The sequence below is a fragment of the Narcine bancroftii genome, chromosome 2 (assembly GCF_036971445.1).
Source record: "Narcine bancroftii isolate sNarBan1 chromosome 2, sNarBan1.hap1, whole genome shotgun sequence".
NCBI lineage: Eukaryota > Metazoa > Chordata > Chondrichthyes > Torpediniformes > Narcinidae > Narcine > Narcine bancroftii.
Window position 1 is genome coordinate 268,047,671 of NC_091470.1, and position 16,601 is coordinate 268,064,271.

Consider the following 16,601-nt stretch of genomic DNA (forward strand, 5'->3'; position numbering starts at 1 on the left):
GGAATCAGAGGTGGCGAATCAAAGGCGGTGAATCAGAGATGGGGAATCAGAGGCGGGGAATCAGAGGCAGGGAATCAGATGCGGGGAATCAGAGGCGGGGAATCAGAGCTGGCGAATCAGAGGCGGGGAATCAGAGGTGGGCAATCAGAGGCGGGGAATCAGATATGGGGAATCAGAGGCGGGGAATCAGAGGCGGGGAAACAGAGGCGGGGAATCAAATATAGGGAATCAGAGGTGGGGAATCAGAGGTTGTGAATCAGAGATGGGGAATCAATGCGGGGAATCAGAGGCAGGGAATCAGACACGGGGAATCAGAGGCAGAGATTCAGAGCTGGGGAATCAGAGGCGGGGAATCAGAGTTGGGGAATCAGAGGCAGGGAATAAGATATGGGGAATCAGAGGCGGGGAATCAGAGGCGGGGAAACAGAGGCGGGGAATCAGATATGGGGAATCAGAGGTGGGGAATCAGGGGCAGGGATTCAGTGTCAGGGAATCAGAGGCGGGGAATCAGAGGCGGGGAATCAGAGGCAGGGAATCAGACACGGGGAATCAGAGGTGGGGAATCAGGGGCAGGGATTCAGTGTCAGGGAATCAGAGGCGGGGAATCAGAGGCGGGGAATCAGAGGCAGGGAATCAGACACGGGGAATCAGAGGCGGGGAATCAGAGATGGGGAATCAGAGGCGGGGAATCAGAGGTTGGGAATCAGAGGAAGGGAATCAGAGTCGGGGAAACAGAGGCGGGGAATCAGAGGCCGGGAATCAGAGGCCGGGAATCAGATGCTGGGAATAAGAGGCCGGGAATCAGAGGAGGGGAATAAGAGTCCGGGAATCAGGTATGGGGAATCAGAGGTGGGGAATCAGAGGCAGGGAATCAGATGTGCGGAATCAGAGATGGGGAATCAGAGGCAGGGAATCAGAAGCGGGGAATCAGAGGCCGGGAATCAGAGGCCGGGAATCAGATGCTGGGAATAAGAGGCCGGGAATCAGAGGAGGGGAATCAGAGTCCGGGAATCAGAGATGTGGATTCAGAGGCGGGGAATGAGATATGGAGAATCAGAGGCGGGGAATCGGAGGCGGGGAAACAGAGGCGGGGAATCAGATATGGGGAATCAGAGGTGGCGAATCAAAGGCGGTGAATCAGAGATGGGGAATCAGAGGCGGGGAATCACAGGCGGGGAATCAGATATGGAGAATCAGAGGCGGGGAATCAGAGGCCGGGAAACAGAGGTGGGGAATCAGATATGAGGAATCAGAGGTGGCGAATAAAAGGCGGTGAATCAGAGATGGGGAATCAGAGGCGGGGAATCAGAGGCAGGGAATCAGATGCGGGGAATCAGAGGCGGGGAATCAGAGCTGGCGAATCAGAGGCGGGGAATCAGAGGTGGGCAATCAGAGGCGGGGAATCAGATATGGGGAATCAGAGGCGGGGAATCAGAGGCGGGGAAACAGAGGCGGGGAATCAAATATAGGGAATCAGAGGTGGGGAATCAGAGGTTGTGAATCAGAGATGGGGAATCAAGGCGGGGAATCAGAGGCAGGGAATCAGACACGGGGAATCAGGGGCGGGGATTCAGAGCTGGGGAATCAGAGGCGGGGAATCAGAGTTGGGGAATCAGAGGCAGGGAATAAGATATGGGGAATCAGAGGCGGGGAATCAGAGGCGGGGAAACAGAGGCGGGGAATCAGAGGCAGGGAATCAGACACGGTGAATCAGAGGCGGTGAATCAGAGATGAGGAATCAGAGGCGGGGAATCAGAGGTTGGGAATCAGAGGAAGGGAATCAGAGTCGGGGAAACAGAGGCGGGGAATCAGAGGCCGGGAATCAGAGGCCGGGAATCAGATGCTGGGAATAAGAGGCCGGGAATCAGAGGAGGGGAATCAGAGTCCGGGAATCAGATATGGGGAATCAGAGGTGGGGAATCAGAGGCAGGGAATCAGATGTGCGGAATCAGAGATGGGGAATCAGAGGCAGGGAATCAGAAGCGGGGAATCAGAGGCCGGGAATCAGAGGCCGGGAATCAGATGCTGGGAATAAGAGGCCGGGAATCAGAGGAGGGGAATCAGAGGCGGGGAATCAGAGCTGGCGAATCAGAGGCGGGGAATCAGAGGTGGGCAATCAGAGGCGGGGAATCAGATATGGGGAATCAGAGGCGGGGAATCAGAGGCGGGGAAACAGAGGCGGGGAATCAAATATAGGGAATCAGAGGTGGGGAATCAGAGGTTGTGAATCAGAGATGGGGAATCAAGGCGGGGAATCAGAGGCAGGGAATCAGACACGGGGAATCAGGGGCGGGGATTCAGAGCTGGGGAATCAGAGGCGGGGAATCAGAGTTGGGGAATCAGAGGCAGGGAATAAGATATGGGGAATCAGAGGCGGGGAATCAGAGGCGGGGAAACAGAGGCGGGGAATCAGATATGGGGAATCAGAGGTGGGGAATCAGGGGCAGGGATTCAGTGTCAGGGAATCAGAGGTTGGGAATCAGAGGAAGGGAATCAGAGTCGGGGAAACAGAGGCGGGGAATCAGATATGTGGAATCAGAGGTGGCGAATCAAAGGCGGTGAAACAGAGATGGGGAATCAGGGCAGGGAATCAGAGGCAGGGAATCAAACACGGGGAATCAGAGCTGGGGAATCAGAGGCGGGGAATCAGAGTTGGGAATCAGAGGCGGGGAATCAGAGGCGGGGAAACAGAGGCGGGGAATCAGATATGGGGAATCAGAGGTGGGGAATCAGAGGTTGGGAATCAGAGGCAGGGAATCGGAGATGGGGAATCAGAGGCAGGGAATCAGAGGCGGGGAATCAGAGGTGGGGAATCAGGGGCAGGGATTCAGTGTCAGGGAATCAGAGGCGGGGAATCAGAGGCGGGGAATCAGAGGCAGGGAATCAGACACTGGGAATCAGAGGCGGGGAATCAGAGGCGGGGAATCAGAGGTTGGGAATCAGAGGAAGGGAATCAGAGTCGGGGAAACAGAGGCGGGGAATCAGATATGTGGAATCAGAGGTGGCGAATCAAAGGCGGTGAAACAGAGATGGGGAATCAGGGCAGGGAATCAGAGGCAGGGAATCAAACACGGGGAATCAGAGCTGGGGAATCAGAGGCGGGGAATCAGAGTTGGGAATCAGAGGCGGGGAATCAGAGGCGGGGAAACAGAGGGGGGGAATCAGATATGGGGAATCAGAGGTGGGGAATCAGAGGTTGGGAATCAGAGGCAGGGAATCGGAGATGGGGAATCAGAGGCAGGGAATCAGAGGCGGGGAATGAGAGGCGGGGAATCAGAGGCCGGGAATCAGATATGGGGAAACTGAGGCGGGGAATCCGAGGCGGGGAAACAGAGGCGGGGAATCAGATATGGGGAATCAGAGGTGGGGAATCAGAGGTTGGGAATCAGAGGCAGGGAATCAGAGGCTTGGAATCAGATGCAGGGAATCAGATGCGGGGAATCAGAGGCGGGGAATCAGAGCTGGGGAATCAGAGGTGGGGAATCAGATTTGGGGAATCAGAGGTGGGGACTTAGATATTGGGAAACAGAGGCGGGGAATCAGAGGCGGGGAAACAGAGGCGGGGAATCAGATATGGGCAATCAGAGGTGGGGAATCAGAGGCAGGGAATCAGATGTGCGGAATCAGAGATGGGGAATCAGAGGCAGGGAATCAGAATCAGAAGCAGGGAATCAGAGGCCGGGAATCAGAGGCCGGAATCAGATGATGGGAATCAGAGGCCTGGAATCAGAGGCAGGTAATCAGAGGCAGGGAATCAGATATGTGGAATCAGAGGTGGCGAATCAAAGGCGGTGAAACAGAGATGGGGAATCAGGCAGGGAATCAGAGGCAGGGAATCAAACACGGGGAATCAGAGCTGGGGAATCAGAGGCGGGGAATCAGAGTTGGGAATCAGAGGCGGGGAATCAGAGGCGGGGAAACAGAGGCGGGGAATCAGATATGGGGAATCAGAGGTGGGGAATCAGAGGTTGGGAATCAGAGGCAGGGAATCGGAGATGGGGAATCAGAGGCAGGGAATCAGAGGCGGGGAATCAGAGGCGGGGAATCAGAGGCCGGGAATCAGATATGGGGAAACTGAGGCGGGGAATCCGAGGCGGGGAAACAGAGGCGGGGAATCAGATATGGGGAATCAGAGTTGGGGAATCAGAGGTTGGGAATCAGAGGCAGGGAATCAGAGGCTTGGAATCAGATGCAGGGAATCAGATGCGGGGAATCAGAGGCGGGGAATCAGAGCTGGGGAATCAGAGGTGGGGAATCAGATTTGGGGAATCAGAGGTGGGGACTTAGATATTGGGAAACTGAGGCGGGGAATCAGAGGCGGGGAAACAGAGGCGGGGAATCAGATATGGGGAATCAGAGGTGGGGAATCAGAGGCAGGGAATCAGATGTGTGGAATCAGAGATGGGGAATCAGAGGCAGGGAATCAGAATCAGAAGCAGGGAATCAGAGGCCGGGAATCAGAGGCCGGAATCAGATGATGGGAATCAGAGGCCTGGAATCAGAGGCGGGGAATCAGAGGCAGGGATTCAGATGCGGGGAATCAGAGGCGGGGAATCAGAGCTGGGGAATCAGAGGCGGGGTATTAGAGTTGGGGAATCAGAGGCGGGGAATCAGATATGGGGAAACAGAGGTAGGAAATCAGAGGCGGGGAAACAGAGGCAGGGAATCAGATATGGGGAATCAGAGGCGGGGAATCAGAGGTGGGGAATCATAGGCAGGGAATCGGATGTGCGGAATCAGAGATGGGGAATCAGAGGCCGGGAATCAGAGGTGGTGAATCAGAGATGGGGAATCAGAGGCGGGGAATCAGAGGCAGGGTATCAGACGCGGGGAATCAGAGGTGGGCAATCAGAGGCGGGGAATCAGATATGGGGAATCAGAGGCGGGGAATCAGAGGTGGGGAAACAGAGGCGGGGAATCAGATATGGGGAATCAGAGGTGGGGCATCAGAGGTTGTGAATCACAGATGGGGAATCAGAGGCGGGGAATCAGAGGCAGGGAATCAGACGCGGGGAATCAGATATGGGGAATCAGAGGTGGCGAATCAAAGGCGGTGAAACAGAGATGGGGAATCAGGGCAGGGAATCAGAGGCAGGGAATCAAACACGGGGAATCAGAGCTGGGGAATCAGAGGCGGGGAATAAGAGTTGGGAATCAGAGGCGGGGAATCAGAGGCGGGGAAACAGAGGCGGGGAATCAGATATGGGGAATCAGAGGTGGGGAATCCGAGGTTGGGAATCAGATGTGCGGAATCAGAGATGGGGAATCAGAGGCAGGGAATCAGAATCAGAAGCAGGGAATCAGAGGCCGGGAATCAGAGGCCGGAATCAGATGCTGGGAATCAGAGGCCTGGAATCAGAGGCGGGGAATCAGAGGCAGGGAATCAGATGCGGGGAATCAGAGGCGGGGAATCAGAGCTGGGGAATCAGAGGCGGGGTATTAGAGTTGGGGAATCAGAGGCGGGGAATCAGATATGGGGAAACAGAGGTGGGGAATCAGAGGCGGGGAAACAGAGGCAGGGAATCAGATATGGGGAATCAGAGGTGGGGAATCAGAGATGGGGAATCAGAGGCGGTGAATCAGAGATGGGGAATCAGAGGCGGGGAATCAGAGGCAGGAAATCAGACACGGGGATTCAGAGGCTGGGAATCAGACGGGGGGAATCAAAGGCGGGGAATCAGAGCTGGGGAATCAGAGGCAGGGAATCAGAGGCGGGGAATCAGATATGGGGAATCAGAGGCTGGGATTCAGAGGCGGGGAATCAGAGGCAGGGAATCAGACACGGGGAATCAGAGGTGGGGAATCAGAGATGGGGAATCAGAGGCGGTCAATCAGAGATGGGGAATCAGAGGCGGGGAATCAGAGGCAGGAAATCAGACACGGGGATTCAGAGGCTGGGAATCAGACGGGGGGAATCAAAGGCGGGGAATCAGAGCTGGGGAATCAGAGGCAGGGAATCAGAGGCGGGGAATCAGATATGGGGAATCAGAGGCTGGGATTCAGAGGCGGGGAATCAGAGGCAGGGAATCAGACACGGGGAATCAGAGGTGGGGAATCAGAGATGGGGAATCAGAGGCGGGGAATCAGAGGCAGGGAATCAGACGCGGGGAATCTGAGGCGGGGAATCAGAGCTGGGGAATCAGAGGTGGGGAATCAGAGTTGGGGAATCAGAGGCAGGGAATCGGATGTGCGGAATCAGAGATGGGGAATCAGATGTGGGGAATCAGAGGAATCAGAGATGGGGAATCAGAGGCGGGGAATCAGAGGCAGGAAATCAGACACGGGGATTCAGAGGCTGGGAATCAGACGGGGGGAATCAAAGGCGGGGAATCAGAGCTGGGGAATCAGAGGCAGGGAATCAGAGTTGGGGATTCAGAGACGGGGAATCAGATATGGGGAAACAGAGGCGGGGAATCAGAGGCGGGGAATCAGATATGGGGAATCAGAGGCTGGGATTCAGAGGCGGGGAATCAGAGGCAGGGAATCAGACACGGGGAATCAGAGGTGGGGAATCAGAGATGGGGAATCAGAGGCGGTGAATCAGAGATGGGGAATCAGATGCGGGGAATCAGAGGCGGGGAATCAGAGCTGGGGAATCAGAGGTGGGGAATCAGATTTGGGGAATCAGAGGTGGGGACTTAGATATTGGGAAACAGAGGCGGGGAATCAGAGGCGGGGAAACAGAGGCGGGGAATCAGATATGGGGAATCAGAGGTGGGGAATCAGAGGCAGGAAATCAGATGTGCGGAATCAGAGATGGGGAATCAGAGGCAGGGAATCAGAATCAGAAGCAGGGAATCAGAGGCCGGGAATCAGAGGCCGGAATCAGATGATGGGAATCAGAAGCCTGGAATCAGAGGCGGGGAATCAGAGGCAGGGATTCAGATGCGGGGAATCAGAGGCGGGGAATCAGAGCTGGGGAATCAGAGGCGGGGTATTAGAGTTGGGGAATCAGAGGCGGGGAATCAGATATGGGGAAACAGAGGTAGGAAATCAGAGGCGGGGAAACAGAGGCAGGGAATCAGATATGGGGAATCAGAGGCGGGGAATCAGAGGTGGGGAATCATAGGCAGGGAATCGGATGTGCGGAATCAGAGATGGGGAATCAGAGGCCGGGAATCAGAGGTGGTGAATCAGAGATGGGGAATCAGATATGGGGAATCAGAGGCGGGGAATCAGAGGCGGGGAAACAGAGGCGGGGAATCAGATATGGGGAATCAGAGGTGGGGCATCAGAGGTTGTGAATCACAGATGGGGAATCAGAGGCGGGGAATCAGAGGCAGGGAATCAGACGCGGGGAATCAGAGGCGGGGATTCAGAGCTGGGGAATCAGAAGCGGGGAATCAGAGTTGGGGAATCAGAGGCGGGGAATCAGATATGGGGAATCAGAGGCAGGGAATCAGAGGCGGGGAATCAGAGGCAGGGAATCAGACGCGGGGAATCTGAGGCGGGGAATCAGAGCTGGGGAATCAGAGGTGGGGAATCAGAGTTGGGGAATCAGAGGCAGGGAATCGGATGTGCGGAATCAGAGATGGGGAATCAGATGTGGGGAATCAGAGGAATCAGAGATGGGGAATCAGAGGCGGGGAATCAGAGGCAGGAAATCAGACACGGGGATTCAGAGGCTGGGAATCAGACGGGGGGAATCAAAGGCGGGGAATCAGAGCTGGGGAATCAGAGGCAGGGAATCAGAGTTGGGGATTCAGAGACGGGGAATCAGATATGGGGAAACAGAGGCGGGGAATCAGAGGCGGGCAAACAGAGGCGGGGAATTAGATATGGGGAATCAGAGGTGGGGAATCAGAGGTGGTGAATCAGTGATGGGGAATCACAGGTGGGGAATCAGAGGCAGGGAATAGAACACAGGGAATCAGACGCAGGGAATCAGAGCTGGGGAATCAGAGGCGGGGAATCATAGTTGGGAATCAGAGGCGGGGAATCAGATATGGGGAAACAGAGGCGGGGAATCAGAGGCGGGGAAACAGAGGCGGGGAATCAGATATGGGGAATCGGATGCGGGGAATCAGAGGCGGGGAATCAGAGCTGGGGAATCAGAGGCGGGGAATCAGAGTTGGGGCATCAGAGGTGGGGAATTAGATATAGGGAAACAGAGGCGGGGAATCAGAGGCGGGGAAACAGAGGCGGGGAATCAGATATGAGGAATCAGAGGTGGGGAATCAGAGGCAGGGATTCAGATGTGCTGAATCAGAGATGGGGAATCAGAGGCAGGGAATCAGAATAAGAAGCGGGGAATCAGAGGCCGGGAATCAGAGGCCGGGAATCAGATGCTGGGAATAAGAGGCGGGGAATCAGAGGTGGGCAATCAGAGGCGGGGAATCAGATATGGGGAATCAGAGGCGGGGAATCAGAGGCGGGGAAACAGAGGCGGGGAATCAAATATAGGGAATCAGAGGTGGGGAATCAGAGGTTGTGAATCAGAGATGGGGAATCAATGCGGGGAATCAGAGGCAGGGAATCAGACACGGGGAATCAGAGGCGGAGATTCAGAGCTGGGGAATCAGAGGCGGGGAATCAGAGTTGGGGAATCAGAGGCAGGGAATAAGATATGGGGAATCAGAGGCGGGGAATCAGAGGCGGGGAAACAGAGGCGGGGAATCAGATATGGGGAATCAGAGGTGGGGAATCAGGGGCAAGGATTCAGTGTCAGGGAATCAGAGGCGGGGAATCAGAGGCGGGGAATCAGAGGCAGGGAATCAGACACGGGGAATCAGAGGTGGGGAATCAGGGGCAGGGATTCAGTGTCAGGGAATCAGAGGCGGGGAATCAGAGGCGGGGAATCAGAGGCAGGGAATCAGACACGGGGAATCAGAGGCGGGGAATCAGAGATGGGGAATCAGAGGCGGGGAATCAGAGGTTGGGAATCAGAGGAAGGGAATCAGAGTCGGGGAAACAGAGGCGGGGAATCAGAGGCCGGGAATCAGAGGCCGGGAATCAGATGCTGGGAATAAGAGGCCGGGAATCAGAGGAGGGGAATAAGAGTCCGGGAATCAGGTATGGGGAATCAGAGGTGGGGAATCAAAGGCAGGGAATCAGATGTGCGGAATCAGAGATGGGGAATCAGAGGCAGGGAATCAGAAGCGGGGAATCAGAGGCCGGGAATCAGAGGCCGGGAATCAGATGCTGGGAATAAGAGGCCGGGAATCAGAGGAGGGGAATCAGAGTCCGGGAATCAGAGATGGGGATTCAGAGGCGGGGAATGAGATATGGAGAATCAGAGGCGGGGAATCAGAGGCGGGGAAACAGAGGCGGGGAATCAGATATGGGGAATCAGAGGTGGCGAATCAAAGGCGGTGAATCAGAGATGGGGAATCAGAGGCGGGGAATCACAGGCGGGGAATCAGATATGGAGAATCAGAGGCGGGGAATCAGAGGCCGGGAAACAGAGGTGGGGAATCAGATATGGGGAATCAGAGGTGGCGAATAAAAGGCGGTGAATCAGAGATGGGGAATCAGAGGCGGGGAATCAGAGGCAGGGAATCAGATGCGGGGAATCAGAGGCGGGGAATCAGAGCTGGCGAATCAGAGGCGGGGAATCAGAGGTGGGCAATCAGAGGCGGGGAATCAGATATGGGGAATCAGAGGCGGGGAATCAGAGGCGGGGAAACAGGCGGGGAATCAAATATAGGGAATCAGAGGTGGGGAATCAGAGGTTGTGAATCAGAGATGGGGAATCAAGGCGGGGAATCAGAGGCAGGGAATCAGACACGGGGAATCAGGGGCGGGGATTCAGAGCTGGGGAATCAGAGGCGGGGAATCAGAGTTGGGGAATCAGAGGCAGGGAATAAGATATGGGGAATCAGAGGCGGGGAATCAGAGGCGGGGAAACAGAGGCGGGGAATCAGAGGCAGGGAATCAGACACGGTGAATCAGAGGCGGTGAATCAGAGATGAGGAATCAGAGGCGGGGAATCAGAGGTTGGGAATCAGAGGAAGGGAATCAGAGTCGGGGAAACAGAGGCGGGGAATCAGAGGCCGGGAATCAGAGGCCGGGAATCAGATGCTGGGAATAAGAGGCCGGGAATCAGAGGAGGGGAATCAGAGTCCGGGAATCAGATATGGGGAATCAGAGGTGGGGAATCAGAGGCAGGGAATCAGATGTGCGGAATCAGAGATGGGGAATCAGAGGCAGGGAATCAGAAGCGGGGAATCAGAGGCCGGGAATCAGAGGCCGGGAATCAGATGCTGGGAATAAGAGGCCGGGAATCAGAGGAGGGGAATCAGAGGCGGGGAATCAGAGCTGGCGAATCAGAGGCGGGGAATCAGAGGTGGGCAATCAGAGGCGGAGAATCAGATATGGGGAATCAGAGGCGGGGAATCAGAGGCGGGGAAACAGAGGCGGGGAATCAAATATAGGGAATCAGAGGTGGGGAATCAGAGGTTGTGAATCAGAGATGGGGAATCAAGGCGGGGAATCAGAGGCAGGGAATCAGACACGGGGAATCAGGGGCGGGGATTCAGAGCTGGGGAATCAGAGGCGGGGAATCAGAGTTGGGGAATCAGAGGCAGGGAATAAGATATGCGGAATCAGAGGCGGGGAATCAGAGGCGGGGAAACAGAGGCGGGGAATCAGATATGGGGAATCAGAGGTGGGGAATCAGGGGCAGGGATTCAGTGTCAGGGAATCAGAGGTTGGGAATCAGAGGAAGGGAATCAGAGTCGGGGAAACAGAGGCGGGGAATCAGATATGTGGAATCAGAGGTGGCGAATCAAAGGCGGTGAAACAGAGATGGGGAATCAGGGCAGGGAATCAGAGGCAGGGAATCAAACACGGGGAATCAGAGCTGGGGAATCAGAGGCGGGGAATCAGAGTTGGGAATCAGAGGCGGGGAATCAGAGGCGGGGAAACAGAGGCGGGGAATCAGATATGGGGAATCAGAGGTGGGGAATCAGAGGTTGGGAATCAGAGGCAGGGAATCGGAGATGGGGAATCAGAGGCAGGGAATCAGAGGCGGGGAATCAGAGGTGGGGAATCAGGGGCAGGGATTCAGTGTCAGGGAATCAGAGGCGGGGAATCAGAGGCGGGGAATCAGAGGCAGGGAATCAGACACGGGGAATCAGAGGCGGGGAATCAGAGGCGGGGAATCAGAGGTTGGGAATCAGAGGAAGGGAATCAGAGTCGGGGAAACAGAGGCGGGGAATCAGATATGTGGAATCAGAGGTGGCGAATCAAAGGCGGTGAAACAGAGATGGGGAATCAGGGCAGGGAATCAGAGGCAGGGAATCAAACACGGGGAATCAGAGCTGGGGAATCAGAGGCGGGGAATCAGAGTTGGGAATCAGAGGCGGGGAATCAGAGGCGGGGAAACAGAGGGGGGGAATCAGATATGGGGAATCAGAGGTGGGGAATCAGAGGTTGGGAATCAGAGGCAGGGAATCGGAGATGGGGAATCAGAGGCAGGGAATCAGAGGCGGGGAATCAGAGGCGGGGAATCAGAGGCCGGGAATCAGATATGGGGAAACTGAGGCGGGGAATCCGAGGCGGGGAAACAGAGGCGGGGAATCAGATATGGGGAATCAGAGGTGGGGAATCAGAGGTTGGGAATCAGAGGCAGGGAATCAGAGGCTTGGAATCAGATGCAGGGAATCAGATGCGGGGAATCAGAGGCGGGGAATCAGAGCTGGGGAATCAGAGGTGGGGAATCAGATTTGGGGAATCAGAGGTGGGGACTTAGATATTGGGAAACAGAGGCGGGGAATCAGAGGCGGGGAAACAGAGGCGGGGAATCAGATATGGGGAATCAGAGGTGGGGAATCAGAGGCAGGGAATCAGATGTGCGGAATCAGAGATGGGGAATCAGAGGCAGGGAATCAGAATCAGAAGCAGGGAATCAGAGGCCGGGAATCAGAGGCCGGAATCAGATGATGGGAATCAGAGGCCTGGAATCAGAGGCAGGTAATAAGAGGCAGGGAATCAGATATGTGGAATCAGAGGTGGCGAATCAAAGGCGGTGAAACAGAGATGGGGAATCAGGCAGGGAATCAGAGGCAGGGAATCAAACACGGGGAATCAGAGCTGGGGAATCAGAGGCGGGGAATCAGAGTTGGGAATCAGAGGCGGGGAATCAGAGGCGGGGAAACAGAGGCGGGGAATCAGATATGGGGAATCAGAGGTGGGGAATCAGAGGTTGGGAATCAGAGGCAGGGAATCGGAGATGGGGAATCAGAGGCAGGGAATCAGAGGCGGGGAATCAGAGGCGGGGAATCAGAGGCGGGGAATCAGAGGCCGGGAAACAGAGGTGGGGAATCAGATATGGGGAATCAGAGGTGGCGAATAAAAGGCGGTGAATCAGAGATGGGGAATCAGAGGCGGGGAATCAGAGGCAGGGAATCAGATGCGGGGAATCAGAGGCGGGGAATCAGAGCTGGCGAATCAGAGGCGGGGAATCAGAGGTGGGCAATCAGAGGCGGGGAATCAGATATGGGGAATCAGAGGCGGGGAATCAGAGGCGGGGAAACAGAGGCGGGGAATCAAATATAGGGAATCAGAGGTGGGGAATCAGAGGTTGTGAATCAGAGATGGGGAATCAAGGCGGGGAATCAGAGGCAGGGAATCAGACACGGGGAATCAGGGGCGGGGATTCAGAGCTGGGGAATCAGAGGCGGGGAATCAGAGTTGGGGAATCAGAGGCAGGGAATAAGATATGGGGAATCAGAGGCGGGGAATCAGAGGCGGGGAAACAGAGGCGGGGAATCAGAGGCAGGGAATCAGACACGGTGAATCAGAGGCGGTGAATCAGAGATGAGGAATCAGAGGCGGGGAATCAGAGGTTGGGAATCAGAGGAAGGGAATCAGAGTCGGGGAAACAGAGGCGGGGAATCAGAGGCCGGGAATCAGAGGCCGGGAATCAGATGCTGGGAATAAGAGGCCGGGAATCAGAGGAGGGGAATCAGAGTCCGGGAATCAGATATGGGGAATCAGAGGTGGGGAATCAGAGGCAGGGAATCAGATGTGCGGAATCAGAGATGGGGAATCAGAGGCAGGGAATCAGAAGCGGGGAATCAGAGGCCGGGAATCAGAGGCCGGGAATCAGATGCTGGGAATAAGAGGCCGGGAATCAGAGGAGGGGAATCAGAGGCGGGGAATCAGAGCTGGCGAATCAGAGGCGGGGAATCAGAGGTGGGCAATCAGAGGCGGAGAATCAGATATGGGGAATCAGAGGCGGGGAATCAGAGGCGGGGAAACAGAGGCGGGGAATCAAATATAGGGAATCAGAGGTGGGGAATCAGAGGTTTGAATCAGAGATGGGGAATCAAGGCGGGGAATCAGAGGCAGGGAATCAGACACGGGGAATCAGGGGCGGGGATTCAGAGCTGGGGAATCAGAGGCGGGGAATCAGAGTTGGGGAATCAGAGGCAGGGAATAAGATATGCGGAATCAGAGGCGGGGAATCAGAGGCGGGGAAACAGAGGCGGGGAATCAGATATGGGGAATCAGAGGTGGGGAATCAGGGGCAGGGATTCAGTGTCAGGGAATCAGAGGTTGGGAATCAGAGGAAGGGAATCCGAGGCGGGGAAACAGAGGCGGGGAATCAGATATGGGGAATCAGAGTTGGGGAATCAGAGGTTGGGAATCAGAGGCAGGGAATCAGAGGCTTGGAATCAGATGCAGGGAATCAGATGCGGGGAATCAGAGGCGGGGAATCAGAGCTGGGGAATCAGAGGTGGGGAATCAGATTTGGGGAATCAGAGGTGGGGACTTAGATATTGGGAAACTGAGGCGGGGAATCAGAGGCGGGGAAACAGAGGCGGGGAATCAGATATGGGGAATCAGAGGTGGGGAATCAGAGGCAGGGAATCAGATGTGCGGAATCAGAGATGGGGAATCAGAGGCAGGGAATCAGAATCAGAAGCAGGGAATCAGAGGCCGGGAATCAGAGGCCGGAATCAGATGATGGGAATCAGAGGCCTGGAATCAGAGGCGGGGAATCAGAGGCAGGGATTCAGATGCGGGGAATCAGAGGCGGGGAATCAGAGCTGGGGAATCAGAGGCGGGGTATTAGAGTTGGGGAATCAGAGGCGGGGAATCAGATATGGGGAAACAGAGGTAGGAAATCAGAGGCGGGGAAACAGAGGCAGGGAATCAGATATGGGGAATCAGAGGCGGGGAATCAGAGGTGGGGAATCATAGGCAGGGAATCGGATGTGCGGAATCAGAGATGGGGAATCAGAGGCCGGGAATCAGAGGTGGTGAATCAGAGATGGGGAATCAGAGGCGGGGAATCAGAGGCAGGGTATCAGACGCGGGGAATCAGAGGTGGGCAATCAGAGGCGGGGAATCAGATATGGGGAATCAGAGGCGGGGAATCAGAGGTGGGGAAACAGAGGCGGGGAATCAGATATGGGGAATCAGAGGTGGGGCATCAGAGGTTGTGAATCACAGATGGGGAATCAGAGGCGGGGAATCAGAGGCAGGGAATCAGACGCGGGGAATCAGATATGGGGAATCAGAGGTGGCGAATCAAAGGCGGTGAAACAGAGATGGGGAATCAGGGCAGGGAATCAGAGGCAGGGAATCAAACACGGGGAATCAGAGCTGGGGAATCAGAGGCGGGGAATAAGAGTTGGGAATCAGAGGCGGGGAATCAGAGGCGGGGAAACAGAGGCGGGGAATCAGATATGGGGAATCAGAGGTGGGGAATCCGAGGTTGGGAATCAGATGTGCGGAATCAGAGATGGGGAATCAGAGGCAGGGAATCAGAATCAGAAGCAGGGAATCAGAGGCCGGGAATCAGAGGCCGGAATCAGATGCTGGGAATCAGAGGCCTTGAATCAGAGGCGGGGAATCAGAGGCAGGGAATCAGATGCGGGGAATCAGAGGCGGGGAATCAGAGCTGGGGAATCAGAGGCGGGGTATTAGAGTTGGGGAATCAGAGGCGGGGAATCAGATATGGGGAAACAGAGGTGGGGAATCAGAGGCGGGGAAACAGAGGCAGGGAATCAGATATGGGGAATCAGAGGTGGGGAATCAGAGATGGGGAATCAGAGGCGGTGAATCAGAGATGGGGAATCAGAGGCGGGGAATCAGAGGCAGGAAATCAGACACGGGGATTCAGAGGCTGGGAATCAGACGGGGGGAATCAAAGGCGGGGAATCAGAGCTGGGGAATCAGGGGCAGGGAATCAGAGGCGGGGAATCAGATATGGGGAATCAGAGGCTGGGATTCAGAGGCGGGGAATCAGAGGCAGGGAATCAGACACGGGGAATCAGAGGTGGGGAATCAGAGATGGGGAATCAGAGGCGGTGAATCAGAGATGGGGAATCAGAGGCGGGGAATCAGAGGCAGGAAATCAGACACGGGGATTCAGAGGCTGGGAATCAGACGGGGGGAATCAAAGGCGGGGAATCAGAGCTGGGGAATCAGAGGCAGGGAATCAGAGGCGGGGAATCAGATATGGAGAATCAGAGGCTGGGATTCAGAGGCGGGGAATCAGAGGCAGGGAATCAGACACGGGGAATCAGAGGTGGGGAATCAGAGATGGGGAATCAGAGGCGGGGAATCAGAGGCAGGGAATCAGACGCGGGGAATCTGAGGCGGGGAATCAGAGCTGGGGAATCAGAGGTGGGGAATCAGAGTTGGGGAATCAGAGGCAGGGAATCGGATGTGCGGAATCAGAGGTGGGGAATCAGATTTGGGGAATCAGAGGTGGGGACTTAGATATTGGGAAACAGAGGCGGGGAATCAGAGGCGGGGAAACAGAGGCGGGGAATCAGATATGGGGAATCAGAGGTGGGGAATCAGAGGCAGGGAATCAGATGTGCGGAATCAGAGATGGGGAATCAGAGGCAGGGAATCAGAATCAGAAGCAGGGAATCAGAGGCCGGGAATCAGAGGCCGGAATCAGATGATGGGAATCAGAAGCCTGGAATCAGAGGCGGGGAATCAGAGGCAGGGATTCAGATGCGGGGAATCAGAGGCGGGGAATCAGAGCTGGGGAATCAGAGGCGGGGTATTAGAGTTGGGGAATCAGAGGCGGGGAATCAGATATGGGGAAACAGAGGTAGGAAATCAGAGGCGGGGAAACAGAGGCAGGGAATCAGATATGGGGAATCAGAGGCGGGGAATCAGAGGTGGGGAATCATAGGCAGGGAATCGGATGTGCGGAATCAGAGATGGGGAATCAGAGGCCGGGAATCAGAGGTGGTGAATCAGAGATGGGGAATCAGAGGCGGGGAATCAGAGGCAGGGTATCAGACGCGGGGAATCAGAGGTGGGCAATCAGAGGCGGGGTATCAGATATGGGGAATCAGAGGAGGGGAATCAGAGGCGGGGAAACAGAGGCGGGGAATCAGATATGGGGAATCAGAGGTGGGGCATCAGAGGTTGTGAATCACAGATGGGGAATCAGAGGCGGGGAATCAGAGGCAGGGAATCAGACACGGGGAATCAGAGGCGGGGATTCAGAGCTGGGGAATCAGAAGCGGGGAATCAGAGTTGGGGAATCAGAGGCGGGGAATCAGATATGGGGAATCAGAGGCAGGGAATCAGAGGCGGGGAATCAGAGGCAGGGAATCAGACGCGGGGAATCTGAGGCGGGGAATCAGAGCTGGGGAATCAGAGGTGGGGAATCAGAGTTGGGGAAT